Genomic DNA, 21,401 nt, shown 5'->3' on the forward strand with positions numbered 1-21,401 from the left:
AATTCCCTCAAGCGCGAAGCCTAATTTATTTTATGATTGTTATATTGTGCCGGATAATTGAACTGGTGAAGAAAAGCAGTAATTTAAAATGCATAAGTGTGCCATCAACTTCATTAAATCACTGCGCTGGCTGCTTTCTTCCTCCAAAGGCCCGACAAACTTTTTAGACAGAATTTTTCTGCATTTTCTTTGTTTGTTGGCTAATATCTTTTTCTTAAGGTTGTAGAAGATGATTGAAACAATTAATGTATACTGAAATGCATTTTCAGATGTTTATGACTGTGATTTAGTGCTTAATGAGGTTGTCAATTGAATGAATAATGAAAGGCGAGTTATCATTGTCAGCCTTTTTTTATATATTTCTTTGTACTTTGCACAAAAGTTACAGAGCACAGTATCAACTTAACATGGACTGAAAGTAACAAAAATGCCCCCTTTTTGTTGTCAAATATTTCTGATATTTGAGTATAGTTTATATTTATATATAGTTTATATTTATTTCTATATTAGTTAAGTACAGGTGTAATTGCAAAATAAATAATTAAAATTAAGTTGATTTAAGTGAAGTGGAGACATAACGTGGTTTACATGTTAGAAAAGAAAACATCCCTGAAAATCAATTCCAGATAGTTAAGAAAAAAGGCAATTTCTAAGACTGGTACAAATGTAACGTGAATAAATTTGAAATTGAAATTTTTAATTTTAAACGAGCTTCTCTAAAATTGACAATCCCTTGGAAATGAAAATAATATGGATATGTAATGCATTCATACACAGAATATTAAAAGATTTTTGTATCATAAGTCATGTATTTTTGTTATTTCATCATTACACTGTTTCTTACAATTCACAATTTTCTTTCTACATAGGGGAGCCAGAGGCTTGTTGTCTCTCTTTAAGCTCCAGTGTTTTTTTTTTTCAAAGTCTATTTATGTAGTCTATTATATGTTCTGTTTCAGCTAAATGTAAGAAAAAGAGGTTTGGATTGCAGAAATTGTAATTTTGAATTATAATAAAAACGACAACCTATAAAACAACTTTTAACCTGATATTTTTGGGGGGTTTTTTGAGGGAGGGGTGTAGGTTAAAATCAATCTTTGTTATATATTTGACAGGGTTAATGGATCCCAAAGTGGTTTCACTATGTTCCTTGTTTACCTATTAAAAAATATGATGATATTGTAATAAGCGAATAAATCCAACATAGCGCTGTTAAAGAAAACACACGGTTGTGTAGACTTTTGACTCCTTATAGTTAAAATATAGCCCTGGTGACCACTTCCTAGTGTGGTAACTAACCCCAGTCTCCCCGATGTGTTAATTTATGTCTAAATTAGGTTGTTAATGTTAACTGGAAGTATTACTTGCCAAATAATGCAATGCTTGCCTCAAAACATTTCCTTATTTAAAGCTCTTTCCAACTTCCTCTACCTTTGCTGTTGGCAGGAGGTGGTTTTGGCATGTGTGTGTATGTGTGTGTGTGTGTGTGTGTGTGTGTGTGTGTGTGTGTGTATACATGGGTTTAAAATAAGCCTGCAGCATGTTGGAAACAGAGACCGTGGACCACTGGGGTAAAGGAGCGCAGAAGCACAGGCACTCCAAAGCGAACAGCTCATTTATCAAAATTGTTCTGCAAAAATGATTTATCTGCTCATCGCCTATGCACAGATGTCTTTAATGGGAGGCTGTGCCCAAGAGGTGCTGTTGATTTTGGGGGGTGCCCGGCAGAGACGTACGGAGGGCATGATGGGAGACAGGTGGGCGGTCGGAAGGGGGCGAGGGCAAAAGGCATGACAAGAGGACCACCGGTCCACTGGATGGGCCTGAGCACGGTCGTCCTGCAGGTGTGGGTCGTTCTCTCCTCTCTTTCTCTCCCTTCACTCTTCACGTGACCCCTGGGAGCCCTTTTTCACAACCCATTTCCAGCGGCCTCCCATGCTCCCGCCTCACGCGGAGAGGGCCGTGTTCGGAAGAGGATGTGGAGGCAGGGTGCGTATGGAGAGCGGCTGTAACAAGCTCAATGGAGTGGAAAAAGAGACAGAGAGGCCGCGGCGTGACATCTGTGGCCATCCCGGTCCTGCGCCGCTCCTTTACCCGAAGCCCAGCCTGCACATTCCTGGGGCCCTCCACTGTGGAAAAGCCATTAAGCGCCTGTCAAAACTGCTGTACGAGGAGAAAAGAAAGCAGAGAGGAGCTCTTATTTGCTCTACTTTTTTTATGTGACTGTTGATTCTGTGAGGGACTCTTTATTTCAGTCCTTTATGAGCTCGTCACACTTTCGTTCATGCTACAAGGGTTATGCTATATTCATAACAGAAGAACTCATTTTGTGAGCTTGGATTTGAATTGAATTTGCTGCCGCACAGGAAGTTAGTTAATTAGAATAAAAGGAAGTGGAATGATGAATAGATATGTAAGATAGATAGATAAATAGATAGATTTTTTTTTTTACATTTATTGCAATTCATTGTAAACATTCAAAATATGAATTGCAGTTTTGCATCCTGTTTGCCAGCACAACTCAAATTCAATTCAAATTTTGAAAATCATTTGAAATTTAAGACAAACTCAGTTTAATTCTGATGGTGCAATACTCTGATGGTGTAGTTGACATTAAGGTTTTGCCTCTTTGTCGCTACCTATGTTTGAAAACCTGGAATTGGAGCTCCTTGAGGAACTATGTCCCATGCGTGGGTTGTAATCCGGAGAGGCTCCAACGCAAATTAATCTAATGTTTTGAGGTCAATGTGTAGCTGTCAGTCAACACATAGTAACCACAGATTCAAGCCTATGTCTTGGACCCAAATTTCACTGGATATTTCACTGCCATGTTCTGACCACCTGCAAAAAGCATTACAATAAATCGCACAACCAGTGGCGAATGTATAGTGTTTATTAGCATAGTGTTTATGTCTAATCTCTATGTCTAATCTCTAATTGTCACATCATTCGAATTTCATAAAAAAAAAAAAACCTCAAAAGCAAATTATGCTCCCTTCGAACGCGTTGCCTTTAAAACACAAATTGTGTTTAATCCAAGGCTGTCTATAATCAGAAGCACATTTAAAGCTGGAATATAATTTTTTTTTTTTTTAAGTTTTATTAAACACTCTTATATAACACTCTTTATAACATAAACACTCTATAAACTTTTTGAATTACAATCAGCCATCAAAATTATACTTTTTTATTATTCTAGCTGCTGAGTAAAAGCTAAAGGCTAAATGGTCCACTTCCTGCAGTATCCTCACATGCTGTAGCTTACTAAGCGGGGACAGCATTTTTATGTTTACAGACGTGACGTAATGATGCAGTGCCATGCTCAAATTTCCTGCGAAAACCTACCCTTTACCACTCAAATAGACAATATTATACTCTAACCATTGTGAATCGGGCTAAAGCAAGGCGATAGTTTAGAATACCGGCTGGTTATCTACTTGCTCAAATATTGATTTTGGATCATTTTTACCCCAAAAAAGTTCTTCAGCATTAATGAGATAAATTTCAGAATGTGACTTAGGGACAATCTGACCTTACAACTGGCAGGAATTCAGCAGTTTAATTATTTATTGCCTCAAAGTGAATAGCTATAATTCCACTTATCCCCAAATTGCCTTGAAGACGAGATTAAACAATGAGACTTAAAAAAAAAAAAAAAATCAGAGCACAGTAAGGTGTTCTCGTCACAGGCTGTAATCGTCAAGGCTCTGGCGGTACTTAATTGCACAAGTAGGCTGTGATATAGGCCTGATATATTATTCAAAAAGCCAAATTAACACAATCAAACAAAGCGCGATGCCCTGGCCAACACCGTCAGACCGCTAGAGGGGTCAGCGACACACAAATATTTGCATGCTGCGCTGCCTCTTTAACAGAGCAAGGAATACTTCATCATGTTGTGTGCATATAATATAATTGCCTCTCTGGTCGGCGGAGTCTGTTTGAATTTAATTAGCTGGCGTACTTACAGCCACAATATCCAGCTAATGAAGCTCATTTTCGATGGCTGTTGCGTGTTCTAACACCCGAGTGATAAATGTGAGATGTCACATTAAAAGATGATAAATCGGAGCACTGCCCCTCTGGACATCAAAAATACAATCGTCCGTGGCAAGACGTGGCGGGGTGGGGGAAGGAACGCCGGGGTTCATGGGTAAATGAGACCGGAGCGCGTCCCTGGTGGGCGGGAACGAAGAGAGGCATCGTGGGAAGTTGCAAGCGCATGTGTGTGTGCAAAGATCGCAGGAGGGGCCAACGGCAGGCTGCTGAAATGTCAAGCCCACGCAGAGGGGCCCCTTTTTCTGACAGGGCACACGGTGTGTAAAACACACGGCAAACACTGGCCTTTACACAGACACACACACACACTACATAGATTAAAGGCAAATGTGAAAGGCTGTGGACAGAACTAGGTCATACTGGTATTTTCAAGTGCTCTCATGAACAATACCTCGTGTTAACAGAAAATATTATGGTCGAACATTGTCTGTATTTGCTGAATGGGAGCAATTAATACAAGTGATACAGGCGGTGTTCTGCCTTTTTGTATATCAACACTCAGGACCGTTAGGGCTACCTGTGATACCCACTTATGTCAACAAAACATGTTTTTGATAAAGGCATATTTACAGCTGGAAGACATTACGTTTAGTTCTAATTGTCTTCTTTAAGACATCTGTCCAACATTACAACAACATTTGGCAGATGATAAGTTTAGAATCAAATATTAGGCATTTGTATACACAAATATGGTGGCTGTTGCTTTTATAAAACTTGGAAAAATACATTAATTAATTATATATATATATATAATAATAATTTTTTTATAATTAACTGGATTAAACATATTGTTAAAGCTTTTATATGGTAACATGTTATAAAGGATAAACAATACTTTTACAGTATTTTTATTCTAGATGATATATTCTGCATAGACATCTTCAATTTCAAGTTAGGCAAAATAACAACATTTAATTAAGAACAAACATGGATGAATAAAAAACAATAATCATTTTTTTTTAACTACCTAAAGGTAATAAATGTGGAAAAAAATGTTTGTTTTGTAATACCTCATGGATTGAATTGATTTTGATCCCTATTGTAAAGTGTTTATCAATTCTTCCACAAAAGAATATATTTATGTTGAGTTTGAACTTCACCTATTAAGGATTTAGAAACCTAACCTCCAACACCTGCCAAACATGTATTACTGGACTACAACTTTTTTAATGTTAATAGACAACGACTTGTTAACTGATATATTTAAAGTATTTTAGACTTAAATGTCTTTAAAATCGTATGGCTTTGGTTATTTACTTTTCTCTTGCCATTAAGATGCTGACATATAAATGAAACAAATGAAAAATAATATAAATGTACATAAATTACAAAATGTAATTACATGAATATCCTTTTTACAGACAAGCGATATAAAATGGTTGCTGCTTTGCCGAATAGGTTCGTGATTGTGCCGTAGGCGTGAACCCGAGGGCTCTGCTTTGCTTTCATACAATAGTTCTATAAACAAAAAGTTAATATTGAGTAACTTAAACTACAGACAAATTTTAGCAAGTTAGGCCTGTTTAACACATGCTCCGTGAGTGGGGCGTGAGCATCGCATGTTCATTTCGTCGCCCATATTAACAGGTTACAGCCTTCACACTGGGAGCGTGAGCCACACGGTGTCGTGTCCCAGAAGATGCAGCAGAGAGTGGATAGTCTTTTTCTTTAATTTCTTTGTCTCTTTTATGCTTTCTCTTTTTCTCTTTTCTATTCTTCCCCTCCTCCATTTGCCGTACTCTCTTATTGTCCTCAGAGCACAATGACACAGAACAAGACTTAATGCACCTACCAAGACAGCGATTATCACCTCAGTAATCCTGCAGTTCATTAGCCGGCACTCTTAATAATTAAGCTAGAGAAGTGCAGCGGTCCAGAGAGACACCATGCACTAATGCTCACATTAAAAGTAAAGGCACCAGGAGGACTAAAAAGGTGCCATCATCATATCGCCGGTTCAGGGCTTCACTTTCTTCCTCTCTTTCACTTTAATTCGTTATTTTTAGGTCTAACAATACAGGAACTGCAGGAGAGGTGCTGCACCGCATGCTAGTTTTTAGCACACGTTTTATGACCTTATTGATCAATTGTGAGGCGTGGGGCAGGGTTAACGAGCAGAGAGGTTGTTTGCTTAATTGAACTTTATGTTGCCAAGAGGGATTTGCTCCTCAAAGTGCTTTTTAAATGGTCCCTAATGTTTCTTTCGCACACGTTCAGTTGAGTGTGAATGTAAAGCTCGGCTAGACGGCTAAGTGTACATCAATGTAGCATTCCAGGACTAGCGCAGCAACTAACCACATGGGAAAGCATAGGACTTCACAAAGAGAAAAATTGTTCTTGCATATTTGTTGTGCTGGTGGTTTATGTGCAAGAAAGTCTATATTGTAAATAAAATAAACTGCAGCATTGCGCTATAAAACTTTAGGTTAAATCCAGTGTGAAATCGGTACAGCAATGCATATTTCTGGTCTGATATTGAGAATTATTCTGACAGTGGGTGCAAAGAAAAAATAAGAAAAAAATAAAGTGACCTTTTTGGTTGACATCACACTATACATGCATATTTTACCCTAACCTTCCCTAACCACATGTGATTAACAAAGAAAAAATAATAAAATAAATCCCCTATAAAATAATCAATGCATGAAAAATAATACAACATGGAATCCACTTTTCATAATCCAATCAATTCCGAACTGATCAATCAAGCCCCTACATTGTGGCTTATTGCATGTCCTTTTTTTGTAATATGGAATACATTATGGAAGTAAAATGATTTCTTATTGACCTCTTGATCCTCTTGTTTCTCTAGTTTGGCCATGTTAATACTTACTGGATGCTGTGGGGAAGGTAAATGCACACACGTGCACACACACACATACACACACACACACACACGAGGCAGCAAACTCTCAGAGCAGAGTGTGTGTCATGAATAATACAGGATAGGAGTTTGACCAGTGGCCTGTGGCAGAGAGTTTTTGTGCAGGTTTGAGACTGAGGAAAGTATTACAGTATTTCATATATCCTCATGTCTGATTATAGAAATGGAGACTGGATGCTGTACTCAGTCAATATTCTGTTTACACCAAGACAGATTCCACTGAACCACATAAAAGTACAAAGTATTTGCATCAACATTGTTTCCAAATTTTTGGAAAAAAAAAAGTACTTGAGTTACTTGGCTTTGCATCTGACTTTTAAAAAGTAAACAATAGATCATCAAAATATTATATTTCTGAGTAAATTTTAAGAAATGTATTTTCTGTGCATACTTTTTGAACTTTGTGTAAATAAGCCTTTTTGTACCATATGATACTTTTACACTCTCTGATACTTTGGCTCTCAGTGTATTCACTGTAAGCCCAGTTGTTATGATTAAATCTCTACAATACAGCAACCTGTACACTCCCAGTTGTGCCTATCTGCCCTCCATCTGTGCGCGTTACCAAGATTATCTTTTTTTTCATCTTTAATGGTGACATGTTGCCATGATTTATTCAAATAACAAACTTTGGCTCTCTGTTTTAATCCTGAGGTATTAGTCACTGGTCGCTAATGCCAGATTACTTTCCTAGCCATTCTTCCTGTGATAAACGACTGGCAGGCAGCAGCAAAAAATAGATCAAAACCATTGGGAATGAGAGGAGGAAAAAGAAAAAAAGAAGAAGGAAGGAGCTGAAAGAGCGGTAAATCATTTTACTGAGACACCCAGCAGGGCTGGAAAATGCCACCCATGATTCCTCTGCCACAGCTAATCAAAGCCCACATGGTGATTAGGGAGGAGAGGATGGGACTCACGCTCCTTCCATCTTGGAAAAGCTTTTAGTGAATCAGTGTTATGACAATGCCTTTTTTACTAGCTATATTAAGTTAAACAGTACCTTTAAAAATGGCTTGTTCGTTACTTCTTCTGTGGTGTGGTTCTTCTGGTGCAACTTTACAAAACAAACAAGATTTATAGAAAAGACAAAACACTTTACAAAAAAACTCTAAAACCAAACTCACAACACTTATGGAGTGGACAAATGAAAGAATGAAAATATAAAGCTAAATGATTGTATTGGTCACGTTGGTCACACTTCATTTTAAGGTAATTTTTTTTGGATTAGGGTTTACGTTTAAGGGTGTAGAATATGGTCATGCAGAGTAGGTGCTTTATAAGTACCAATAAACAGACACGTTGTTATTAGGCCTGCTAATAAGCAACTTGTTAATAGTGAGAACTGGTGCCTAAAGTGTTACTTACTCATTTAAATGCAAACAAAGACCAGATTTAAACTTACAAGCAACCAGTCAAGGAGTTTGAACAAATTAAATTATGTTAGCTGCTAGTTTAGCTTTTTTATTTAATAATTCAAAATCTGTCTGACGTCTGAATGAGGGGCACATTTATGCCTCAGCAGAGATTATTCAGTGCTAATAAACTGTCTCATCCTTTTACAAAAAAATGACAAGTTGAATACTATTATTCCTATTATTATTATTACAACAACACAATAAATTATTGTTTTGGTGCTGCTCTTGAAGACAATAAGTGGCTGAAGTATATTTTTAGCTAGGTGTTTCAGCGTTTTGTGAAATTTGCAAAGAGACTGTTTTTGACTAATGTGTAGATAAAAAACTACATTGGTCTTGTCAGTAAATCCACACCAGGTCGTAGATAAAATGGCAATTTACTAATTATTTTAGTGTATATTATTTAGTGTAATGTGTGTGTGTGACCCTATTAAGTGCTTTGGGGTCATCTTATTCTGAGATATTATCTGAGATATTTTTAATCACGCGTATGTGCGTGTGTGTGTGTGTGAGAGAGAGAGAGACAGAGAGAGAGAGAGCTCTTTGAATGCTTTGGGGTTATCTTAGTCTGAGATTAAAACGCGATTTGTCCCCACCCCTGGATCAGGTAACATTGTATCGGCACACACACTCACCTGCACTATAATGATGACTATAATGATGTCAGCTCAAAATAGTGATGGAGAAAAATGTTAAATTTAGCCTCATAACTTGAAGTTTCTAGGTCATCCTTACCTGAGATTGACAATGAAACTTTTGTGGTGTCAGCCTAGATCCTTAACAATTAAGTTACAACAGCTTTTTTTTTTTTTTTTTTGAAGGGACATTGCCCTGAAGCGACCAATGGTTAAATGACTCTTTCTAAAGCAATATCTGGGCCAACCGTATTTGGGATTGAATTTGCAGTTTTTGTGGCTGTAATCCAAGTCCTTTGCCATTAGGTCAGTACATCTCCCTTGTTGAGGATTGTGTCCTGGAGCAACTAGTCGTTCAACACAGAGGCACAACTTTAGGGTCACCGGTGCTTGAGGTTGAACCCACAGCCTTAGAAATAGAGATAGTTCTGACATTGAAAGAAAGAAAGTTATATGGGTTTGGATCAACATGAGGGTTGAATAAGTGATGAACAAATCATTTTTGGGTGAGCTATTCCTTTAAACAATATAGGCTACCACAACTCCCTTGGCGCTTCACACATTTTTATTTAATATAATGACAAAGAATTGAAGAAAGTGGTGGTGAAATGATTTTCTTAAGCGTAATTGTGTATGTTGAAGTACTCTCAGTGTGTAACTGTTTTCTTAGTGCCTTTGGGTGGTTCATTTCTTCCCACTAGTAGGATCATGACTTTTTCCTAGACATTGATTGATGGTGTGTTTGAAAATCTCTTTTCTGATATATACTCACAGTTTAGGAGTACTTTTCACAAACCCACACTTTATCTACTTTTATTTCTTCATCTTTATTTGCTTATTATTATTAGGTTTGGATTTAACTCAGGTAGCCATTTAAATGACTAGAAAAAAAAAAAAAAATTGTTAAATGTGGAAAAAGGTAAAATCCCATTCACATTTTTTTAATTCTCCTTTTGTGTTCCATGGAACAAGTAAGGATGCTTATTGTAACTGTTCCTTTAAATTATTGAAATTTTAATCTAAAAGTTCAATTCAAAATAAACAGTATAATGGCAGATAAATGTTTCGTTCTCATTTTAAACCGAAATAGCAAAATGAATGGACCAAAAAATCATCATTCGACATTGTATTTTTTATTTTTTTTTGCATTTAACTATTCTTTAGTGTTAAAGTTAAATGAATCTCACATCAGGTTTAACTGTTTTAGTCGTGAAATAGCTGCTGATGTGAAATGCTATCAGTAATGTATATCGCTAGGAGCTGAAACTCACACTTACACATGCACAAGTGTCAGCGATACTGACAAAGACAGAATTGATGTACATATTTACTGCTGAGCAAAAACCTAGCAGAACACAAACTTACACCCTTGCAGACTGCAGCATTAACACAAAGCACATAGTGCAACGTTTAAGTTTAAATGGCGGTCATTTACAGATTAGCTATGTAACTAAGCGTGCACCGCTCTGATATGCTAGCCATGTCTCTCTGTCAAAAGCAATCACTGTTGCACAAAAGCCATAGTGGTATTTTATTCCCTCGACTTGTATCTGCAGGCGTACTGGTTCAGATTCAGCGCACAGGTGAGGTTTTAATCGCTCTAATGCACAAAGGTCAAAACAGGTCCCTGTAGTGCCCTGGCTAATTATTTTGATTAAAATCTCTATGTAGATTATGCATTCTACTTTTTATTTATTTTAATATTTCCTGTCTTTACATGCAACATGAGCCGTTAATGATAACATTTCGCTCTCGCTCTCTCCAATCATTTGCCAGCGGTGTGTATTACCCAGGGCATTGCAGAGGAGGGGGAGTCTGCATCACCGTTCGCGGTCCCACATGCAGCAATTATAATCATGTAAGCAGATGAAGTTGTTTGGCTATCAGCAAGTTCTCCCTGCTCACCTCGAAGGCCAACAGCTAAAAAATAATCACCTCTTTGCCATTCTGCATGTAATTCACTCCAAACTGACTTCATAAAGAGCCTTGGCTCTCTTTCAGCCTCTGGTAAGTGTCCTGAGACAATCCGACAGGTCAGAGTGATAGAGCTGAGAAAGAGCATGAATACAGCGTCTGTCATGCATTATTTAATCTGTTGTGAGTTTGGCTGAAAGGATTGTTGTCAATTCTCCGTGCGAGGGATTCGAGAGGTTCCTTGGTTTTATGTCGAGGTCTTCACAGGCGATCAAGAAAATCAAAAATGTCATCAGGAACATCATCACTGTTTGTGTTTGTTTGTCCACCCATCAAGTGCATATCAAAATGTACAGTGGTAAACAAAATCCACAATTGTTATCCATAAAAGAAGTTTTCTGTGATTTTCTGTGTAACTTATTTTAAAAAGGGTAATTTAGTTTTACAGTTCTTACTGTTGTATTTTGAGTTTTGTCAGAAACTGCCATAGTGAATTACAGCAATAACAATTTATAAATTATTAAATATTATTATTTGAAAGACAAAAATACTTGAATTAGTTTTTTTTTATATGAGACAGCAAATTGATTATTTTTATCAAAATTTCCCTCTCAGAAAAAAGACCATGGTAATCTCACAGATGTTGCCTCTAAAGTTTCACAAAGATATCTCAGCAATGTCTAAAACTGTGCAAAAAAAATTGCAGATACGGCGAAGTCTGCAGTCAAAAACCGCAGATTTCAACGTGAACTCATCTTTTTCTCATCATCATCTTTGAAGACCAAAACATCTGAGGTATAAAATCCACATTTTATAGTTCCATTTTTTTGAGTAAAGCAACTGAATCAGATATCCAGAACACTGAAAGAGCAATGCCATTTTGATAGGACTTTACAATAATGTTAAAACAATCTTAAAAATGATCAGTACTTCTAAAACGTGTGTTTAGTTTTTTTTTTTTTTAAGTTGCAGACATGAATCTAACGACACCTAATTCATTAATTTATGTTAGTGTACACAATCACATTTTCATGCAACGTTTCAAAGTAATACTTGATAAAACATTACCATCAAATATTTGTATGAAAAATCCAGATATAATCCAATTAGTGTTTAACATACTTGTTCGCATACAGTATGTTTAAACAGATTTGTCTCAGCAGCTGTTTTTTGTCTAGTAGAATTAAAAAAAACAGAAGAAAGAAAGGACAAGATGGATGTCTAATTGTTTTGAGTATGAATGTAGCATGCATATGAGTTATTGTCAACAGAAACAAGGAGGAGCTGATGGGGTGAAATTAGAACGTATTTTTCTACACCCATCAATTACCTGGTAGAAACTGCTGGTGCTGACAACATGGAGCCCCAGAAGACAGCAGCAAAAAAGAAATGGAGGAAAACACAGGGAGCGAGAGAGCGAGAGAGAGAGAGAAGTCGCAGAGAAAGCCGTGGGGTTGAATGATTGTTTACGCTGTGTTAGCGGCTGACCTGTAAGTGTGTTCTGAGACTCTGCGTTCTGTCTCTCACTCACCACGGTTATGTCAGGGTCATCTCAGGGTCGTGTGCCGCTCTCCCCGAGGTCTCATGTTCCCCTCCTCTGCCTCCATCCATGCGTGACAGCTCTTGCGTTGAGACAAATATTGAAATGCGCTGGATATATGTCGATGCACTGTTTAATTTCCTTCGTTATGAGTTTTAATCAGAAAGCAACTTTTTCACGTTGACGTCGAGGTGTTTCTGTGGTTCGTATTTGTTTTGAGTTCAGACGGAGTGTTTTTGGATGATTAACATGGGTTTGACTTTCCAAGTTAACCAATCAATAATAATTCTTATCTGTAATGTATTGTTTGGCCAAATCAAGGCACTTTTTCATGGGATTTTTCATAAGCCTTCACTTTGCTGTGAGTTATCGTACCTTCCCATAATATTCCCCTGTGATTGAAGGGGAAGTGTCCCTGACGTGATTTATGAATGTTAATTGTGGTATTCAAAAATTCAAAATGGACTGCATTGGAAAAAAAGGGGAAAAGAGTAAAAAAAAAAAATTGCAAAATGAACATCTGGAAAAGCTATTGAAATCGAAGCCAAATTCTTGTCCTGGGAGTAAAGCAAAACCAGTGCTGAATTTGAACGAGCTGCACCCTGGAGATTACAAAATATTTTCCCCTGTCAACTAGGCCGCAGGCCCTCAATTCCCCAGACCTGTGACCCCTACCAACCCCTGCTCCACATTTCCTTTTCGGCTGGAGATGGTTTTACACTGTACTAGTGCAAGATGTATTTGTATTTGATATTAAACTAGCATCAAATGTGACATAAATCATGAATGAAGCGGCCTTCGAATTTGAAACTTTTTCCGCAACGCACCCTCGAAAAGACGAGAAAACAATATGGTTTTTGAGTGCGTTACCCATAGAGACTGATAGAGACTGAAGTAAAACCCACCTGCAGATCCGGGGGAACCGCTGCTGCCAAGGCCCACACAACAGTCCCTCTGGACGCCTCTCGTACATGAGAATGACTTGAACTGTTTCCAGAAGCTCTAATGATCTTTCTCCCTCTCTCTTGCTCTCTCTCTGTGTCCTTTTGTTTGTCTCTTCACTCAAATCATCCGTAAACTTCTCAGTCTCTGGTTTTCCTGCTCTGTGTGACCCTGAGAATGCCGTTGATCCGAGAACGGGCTCTCGGAGTGGAGTTTGTCCCGCTGTGCTCATGGCAGTCATTGCACATGAGATGGACCTGAAAATGGGCTTGTTTGAGATTAGTAAACTACGTGATTACTGATCGCTGCCAGGTGCATGCTGGTTAGAAAATCTTTTCCACTTGCTGTGAACTCCCTATAAGTGTGATTGGATATGACTTAAGGTATGGTCACCCTAATGTTGTTCATTAAAATTTAGCGGGGGATATTTATTGTCACCCATATTCATAGATGACCAGCAGAAATTTTCATAGTTTGAAAATGACTTTTGTTAGAGCTGTGCTTCATTCATTGTTACTAGGGCTGCACAATTAATTTCTAATCACAATTAAAATTTTACCTGCCACAATTACGCAATGGTTTAAAAAGGCAATAATCAAAGTTTCAAAGTTTTGTTATTCTTAGTGCTTAAGATGTTTTTTTTTCCTTTCTTACATTGTTTTATGTTACATATGCATAATATTAACATTATTATATTATGCATATTTAAAAAAAAAAAGTATAACATAAAAATAGAAACCAATCCAATGAATAGGTGACATTGGAGGCTTACTACAATAGAAAAGCAATAAAAGTTTTTTTAATTGTAATTGTTTTCATCTTATTTTCATATAAAAATAAGATATGCAGTTGCTTCAAGCAATGGTATAAACATCATTCAATGTAAATGATGATAATGGTAATTGATAATTGCAATTACAATTTCAAGCAAACAATTTGCAAACTGTTGCCTTATAAGGAATTATAAGGTTCTGTCTGACATTTTTCTCAAAATTGAGTTATTCACATATCTATATTATGTGACATCTTATTTACATTATATGATGTTTCTTTTGTAAGCTGTGTACATTTTTGGCCTTTTTTTAAAAAACAAAAAGGGTTCTATCCACACAAGTCTTTAAAGCACAAAATCTAAAAACTGCTCAGAACCTTATAATTAATATAAGGAAACAAAATTATATTTTTTGTCATAATTGTGCAGCCCTAATTCTTAAGATATTGACAATAGACAGCAGATGATTTCACAGAAATGTAATTGTGAGTGCAACATTACTAACACCTTACTGTCTAGAAAAAACAACTATCTGAATTCTCTTCTTTATTCTCTACACATCTTCATACTTCATTTATTTATATAAAATGTAACGTAGGCTGAAATTGAGCTTTTTTAGTGTATGTAAATATAATGGGCAAACCAATTAAAATTCAGTCCAGTTTCTGACATTTGTGTGTTTTTAAAACAAACATTGCATTAAAAACATTTATTTATAAAAGGTGCGCTGGATTACTCGTTGATCTTCATGTAAAAATGGCAGAATATTAATTGCTACTGCTAAGTGCTATTGTTTGCTTTTGCGTGTGTGGATTGTGAGACTTGTTTGATTTGACAACTGCAGCCGTCTACTCTCATCTACATTTGAGCTGCTTGGCATCTCCGAAGAGACTTTTGTCTCTTTCTCAAGCGCTTTTACTTTGCATCTGCTTTAAGCAAATCCGGGCTTCGACTAGAGGTGTTTTGTATCGCTAACTGCATAACGGCTTCGTTTTACCACGGTTTTACACAGCGCACGTCCCCCGCCTCAATCCCTGAACCGTTTCGGCAACATGCTCAGGAGTATGTTGTGGGATTTTCGCCGTCCTCTGTGTCAATTAGGTTTCACTCAAAAGGCAGGCAGAGGGTCTGGAGGATGATAAATGCCTTCCTCCGAGTCACGATGGAGAATTCCCCTACCGAGTTACAACTCCACACCGGCCTCTCTCGCTTGCTCCTCTCTCACCACCACCTGCCCTGCGCTCCCAATACACAGCGCCTCCTCCCTCCATCTTATACCTTTCTCCTCTCCACCATTTGCTTTTCCCCCATCTCCTTCTATCACTCCTGTTTTGAGTCATGGAGGAGAACAGATGGCGATGTATGTAGTTGACCTAAAATACATCCTTCCACTGGGAGGGCCTTTTTTGCATTCAGTATGGCGGTGGGTTCGATGGAATATGGTGGATTAGGGCAGTAAATGGCAGGAGGAGACACTGATCTAAATGTATTATTGCCTGGAGATCTTCTGGTGCAGTTTTGTGACTTTTTTTCCTCTGTCTGAATGTGTATTTCCCAACTTGTTTTTGAAAAACTCCAAAAACGCAATTATAGCCTGCATACAATTCACTGCAGATTCCAGATAGCTATGATCACATTAAATAGCCTTTATTTTTTTGCGAAGTATAGTGATTGCAGGGCAGATTATTGATTAATAAAGACTATTACTATGTTATGACTTCACAACACTTTTACCATAGCTCATGATTTGTAAACTAATACCTTTGGACTTTAGCATTACATAACCAGCTCCATATGTATGGCTTTAAGTGGTAAAATTGCTTAGTTGCTCACCTGTTACAGCATTGCACTGGTGATGTGGAGTCCTGTGAAATACAAGTCATGATAAGCCTTAGAAGCAAGCTAATATAGCATAGTTGATTAGCATGAAAAACTAACTTCCCCCTGAGGCTGCGGTTGCATTGGCTGGAACAATTTTATGCCTGAATTTTTTTTTATTGCACATTTATATTCTGTCTTGAAATAATATTTTTTCACAAACATTTCTAAAGGTCATCAAATTAAACACACAGTGACCTTTCAGGTGCAAGTCTATTAGCTTAGCACAGCATAAACTGATTATCCAGTTATGATATATAATTAGCAATAGTTAGCAACATCTACAAATAAAAACATTACACGGTAGCAAAATAAAATTTGGATTGAGCAAAAATCAAAGACAAGATGGAGACAACTTTTTGGCGCTAACTCTTTTGCCGCTTCAAAGAATTATTGGAAATATTGTTATCAGCCAAAAGACTGTCACATAAACAGGTTCTTCCTCTGGCAATCTATTTCTATTTTTATCAGCAGTGGTGACAAATTAAACTGTATTGTAAACATTAAAATTTATTATGATCAGTAACCAATTGCTTTCACCATAAATCTTTAACTGAAATTCTCCCAACTCATAAAGTTGGCTTAAATAAATTAATGAGTTTCCCAATGGTATTTAAGGCATTAGGGAAATGAATCTTGCATTACACTAAATGTATTTATAGTAAACACCTGCATGCCTTCAGTATGTATTTTGTCTTTGTAGAAAATTTAAACAGATTTCTTTCTTTGACAGAAAAAGACTCCTCTTGGCACTTATTCAGCAACCGGTTCAAACGAACGATACTCCAAATATATTCCTCCCATGGAAGAAGACGAGATCACAAACCACATCAGAGCTCAGATGTTAGCCGCACACAATCATCCTGTGCTGTAGCTCTGTCATTGACCTCCATGGAACGAGGCCTGGACAGAGTTCCAGGCTTCCACCAATTGCCAGTAATTGAAAACACAAGTAGGATAATGTCACCAAGATGTTTGTGATGTGTCAAAAACAATGCCGCTTAGATGAGCTTGCATGCAGCGGAAAGCGTTCCACAACCGCGCCTTGCGCTTGAAGAATGTTTCCATTGTGTGTACAGAAAAAAAAAAAACGCTCAAGCAAATGTGCTCAACTTTGAATTGGATTTGACTCACCTATGAATCATTGAATCATTCCTCCCATCAAAAGATGCAGTTTGGTTCAGATGACAAGAAAAATGTAGCTGTGATGTTAATGATTTCAGATTCCATTTCCTGTTTAAGTAAAATATGGCTTTAAGTGGGCTAATCAATCTATATTCATGTTCGCAAATGTACGCTGAAGACCCCAGGGGTCCGGGACGGACCTGTAAAATGGTTTAGCCCTAAATGAAGCGTGGCCACATGCATTACCTGTCCCCTTTGACCAGCAAGAAGGGGAAGACAAGCAGGCAGGGAGGATAGAGACAGTGTTTGATCTCCATTTAATGATCATCAGTGTCTGCGCTATGAGCGATGCTCCCCGTGTTAGTTGGAGTAATCTCTTCAGTGTTTCATCAGGACTGCCTGAGACGTCGGTCGTGTCCCATCTCCCTGAACGAGCCAAAACCACACAGTGGATTTCTCATCAGGATCACACACTGCGGTACAACACGGCAGGGAACTTAAAGGATTTAGAAACACTCAGGTTTGATAAATTTTTCCAGCGCATCAGTGTCTTGAGGATTCTCCAAGGGTATGAAGGAAACATCTCAAGTTGTTATTCTTCTTTATCTGATGTTATTGCACCGGGTACTGAAGACACATGCTTAAACATAAAATTTATTTATTGCAATGAATTTAGAGGTGAGGCCTAGTTGTCCCACTTTGAGAACATACTTTTCAATTTCTTTATTTATTCATTTTTGTGGCCTACTACTGTGTGCTTATATCAAAATTCAAGTACGTACAAAGTACTTACTGTGTTCATATCGTTGTGCAAAACACTTTTGCTGCTATTGAGGTGGGATACAGGTAGAGTTTGGGACAGGTTCAGTGGGGAGAATAGAATATGTATATATATTGCATTACTGCAATTTAATTCAATGAAATAATGTATACTGCATTGAATTTATCAAAAAATGACAGTAAAGAACAAATATTGCATAATATAATTTTTTTTATAATTTTAGAATAAGTTCTTCCTAGTCAACTTTCTAGTCACCAAAGACTATTTTTACATTGATAATAATGTGAAATGTTTCTTGAGCAGCAAATCATAATTTTAAATAACTTCTGAAGAATCACGTGACACTGAGGACTGATATAATGAGTAAAATATAAAAATAGACAACCATTAATTTGAGCTGTACTAATGTTGCACAACATTTCTATTTTGATTTAATAAATAATGCAGTAGTAAGCATATGAGAAGCATTTTTCAAAAACAATTTAAAAATGTGTAAAAAAGAAACACTATATAATATAAATAAATAAAGCAAAATATAAAATTTTTGAATGTCAAAATATATATGTACATGCACATGGAGTAGATGGAAGACAAATACTTAATGTTTTAATGTGTATGTGTGCCAAATGTTTGGTCAAGATTTATTAGTATACACTTCATTATATAGATGATAGACATGGATTAATCAAACTTAGATTTCTTGGCATCCCTAAAACATGTGAATGACATCAACACCTATGTCTGGCATCAGAAGTTCTTCAGTATCTCTCCTCACGGCCCTTTTAGTAATCCATTGACCCTCAAACCATGGGATGATCTATTTTCTTCAATACTGTAACAACACAGTCAGTGTTACTCTCCACCAAAGTATAAGCTTTAATATGCTTCAAAAAGAAAGAGACTGTCCAGGCCCCTGTCCTCCTAACACCTGCGATTACATCGCATTACACATGCTGACCTGACCCCTGGAGAGCAGCACAATAAATCTCCTCCTTCCTAATCTACTCCGCTGTCCAAACACCTGACACAGCTTGGCAAAAGCACAACTGTGGTGCCACGTTTAATAAAACTGGAAATCAATGGGGTTTCCTTTTCTTCTATTGTCACATTGGTCTCTACTTGACCCTTTTCTTCTCTTTATCTTTCACTCTCGCCTCCCTCTTTGACTCAAAGTTGGTCGTGTTTCGTTCAGAAATAAAATGTTGAGGAATGTTAATAGTGACTGCAGATGGCCTGCATTGTTCTGGGGAGAAAGAAGAAAAAGGGGGGAAAAAAATCTGAAGTCAATTAAGGATGTACAATGTACTTTTTGTCTCAGCGAATGTTAGAGTGTTGTTTTATGGCAGTTATTTATTGCCTTATAACGGCAAATCAAATTAGTTCATATTGAATAGCTTGTGTGCACCCTCTGTGATTGATTCTCCTTGAAAGCTTGAGCTGATATGAACAGCCGAGGCCAAGGAAAATAGAAAGCGTGTGACCCACAGACGGGGGTCCCGCCGCAGGGCTGTAGCAGAGCCGCTACAGGGTCACGCTTGCTGGGTGAGGACTCACAACTGTTCATTACAGGTGCTAAGTGCTCACCGAGGACCAGGCCTGGTTTCACAGACAGCCGCACACGCTCCAAATAAAAAAGGAGGTCCGGATAGGCCTTTATGAGCCTGTCCACAAACAGGTCCATTCTTCAGACGTCTCCCGGGACGCTGGGAGGGAGCACAGCCATACAGCGAAATAGCCCCCGGGTGATGAAAACAACCACCACACCTTGAAAAGTACAGGGCAAGACCATGCCAATTAGAGGAAAAAATATAAATCAAAATGTGTTTTGCAGAGATAATGTACATCAAGCCATATCTTCTAGTTCTAAATGTATGTCTTTACCCCTTATATTGTTTAAGGTGGACAACTTGTTGAGTATCCTTTCAGCTGCATTGTACAGTTAAACCAAAGATTATTCAGACACCAGATATCATTTTTAACATGTATTTTTTTACTAGTGTGTGCTATAGTTAATTTATAGCAAAATAAAGTAGACTGCGACATATTACGCCCAAAAATTCATCATACTGTGGACCTCCAGTAAACTGATAAAAATCTGACCACATTTCTAATGCAGCCTTTTTACACCAAAGACTGAACGAAATGAAGCATTGCTTGGTAATTAGTTGACCTAAATTTGCATTATTTAATTGTGTACTTAAATTTAAGAGCTGCAGCTATTCAACCTAATCTTTTACACTCTTTTTTAATCTAAATCATATGACTTTGACATAGTTTAACTCTGAGTGCTTCTCATATTTATTAGCATCAGCATCTAAACCATAGCAAATAAACTGTGATAATGTGAGAAATGTTGAAGTCTGAATAAAGTTTAATTTGACTGTAACTATGTTTTTTTTATTTATATTTTATCACAATTTATCAGTGTCATTGTCAATTTTAGTTTCATTAATCATTAGTTCATTTTACTTTTTTATTCTACTGCCTATAATCTCAATTTCACAAAAGTAATAAACAAATAAATAATAAAATGATTAATTGTTCTAATTTAGTTGACCTGGAAATTACATAAAAAGAGAGAGGGAGCACTTTAAAATAATATTCGATGGCAGTATGATACTACGTTGATGCGATCATTTGGACCATGTTTTGTTTTTGTAGCATGTCGTGTGTGAATCTATAAAAGCTCAGCTCTTTTTTGCCCTCTCTCAGACCTTTCTGTACGGGCCAATCGCTCTGGGAGTTGTCCGTGCTATATGATAAGTCCAAAATGGCCCCCTCTTAGAAACGAGCTCTGGATGTTCAACAACTTTTACATGGTTTCGCTTTACTCACGGCCCCCGTCTTCCCCGCACAGATGTTGGATACATTACGAAACAATAAAGAATGGCTTAAAGTTCTAAGGCTGCAAACAAAAGAATGTTCTAATGGCAGCAGCTTATATATATATATATAAAGATATTTGGACAGGTTTAGGATTCAATTACTGTGTGATTGAGTGTTGACATTTTTGAGGCTACATGACAGGAAATTCATTAGAAGCAGAGCAGCTTGGGAAGGATAGCGGGCTGCCGTTAAAGGAAATAGGTGATTATGGAAAGGATGCCGGCGGAGGTCGAGAGGTGAGTGTAAAGATGAAAATTTTCTGCAGGGTTCGCCGCAGCTCCTGAATTTAATTGAAATGCCCTGATTTTGCAATTTGCTGTAAAAGTTAGAGAGATTTGATTTTGGCGATGTTGAAAGACGTACCGATGAGGTGCTATGACATGTTTCTTATTATTATTATTACATGAGAAAGTGTGAGGGAAAATCTTCATATTTTTTAAACCATATAGAATAATGTGCAGACTAAATGATGCATGTGTATGCTGAGTATGTTTAGTATCAGTGGAGAATGAAAAACCACAGTAAAATGAATTTTTAATGCACTGGTTAACACACTGTAAGTCATTTTGT

The sequence above is a fragment of the Puntigrus tetrazona genome, chromosome 14 (genome assembly GCF_018831695.1).
Source record: "Puntigrus tetrazona isolate hp1 chromosome 14, ASM1883169v1, whole genome shotgun sequence".
In the NCBI taxonomy this organism is placed as follows: Eukaryota; Metazoa; Chordata; class Actinopteri; order Cypriniformes; family Cyprinidae; genus Puntigrus; species Puntigrus tetrazona.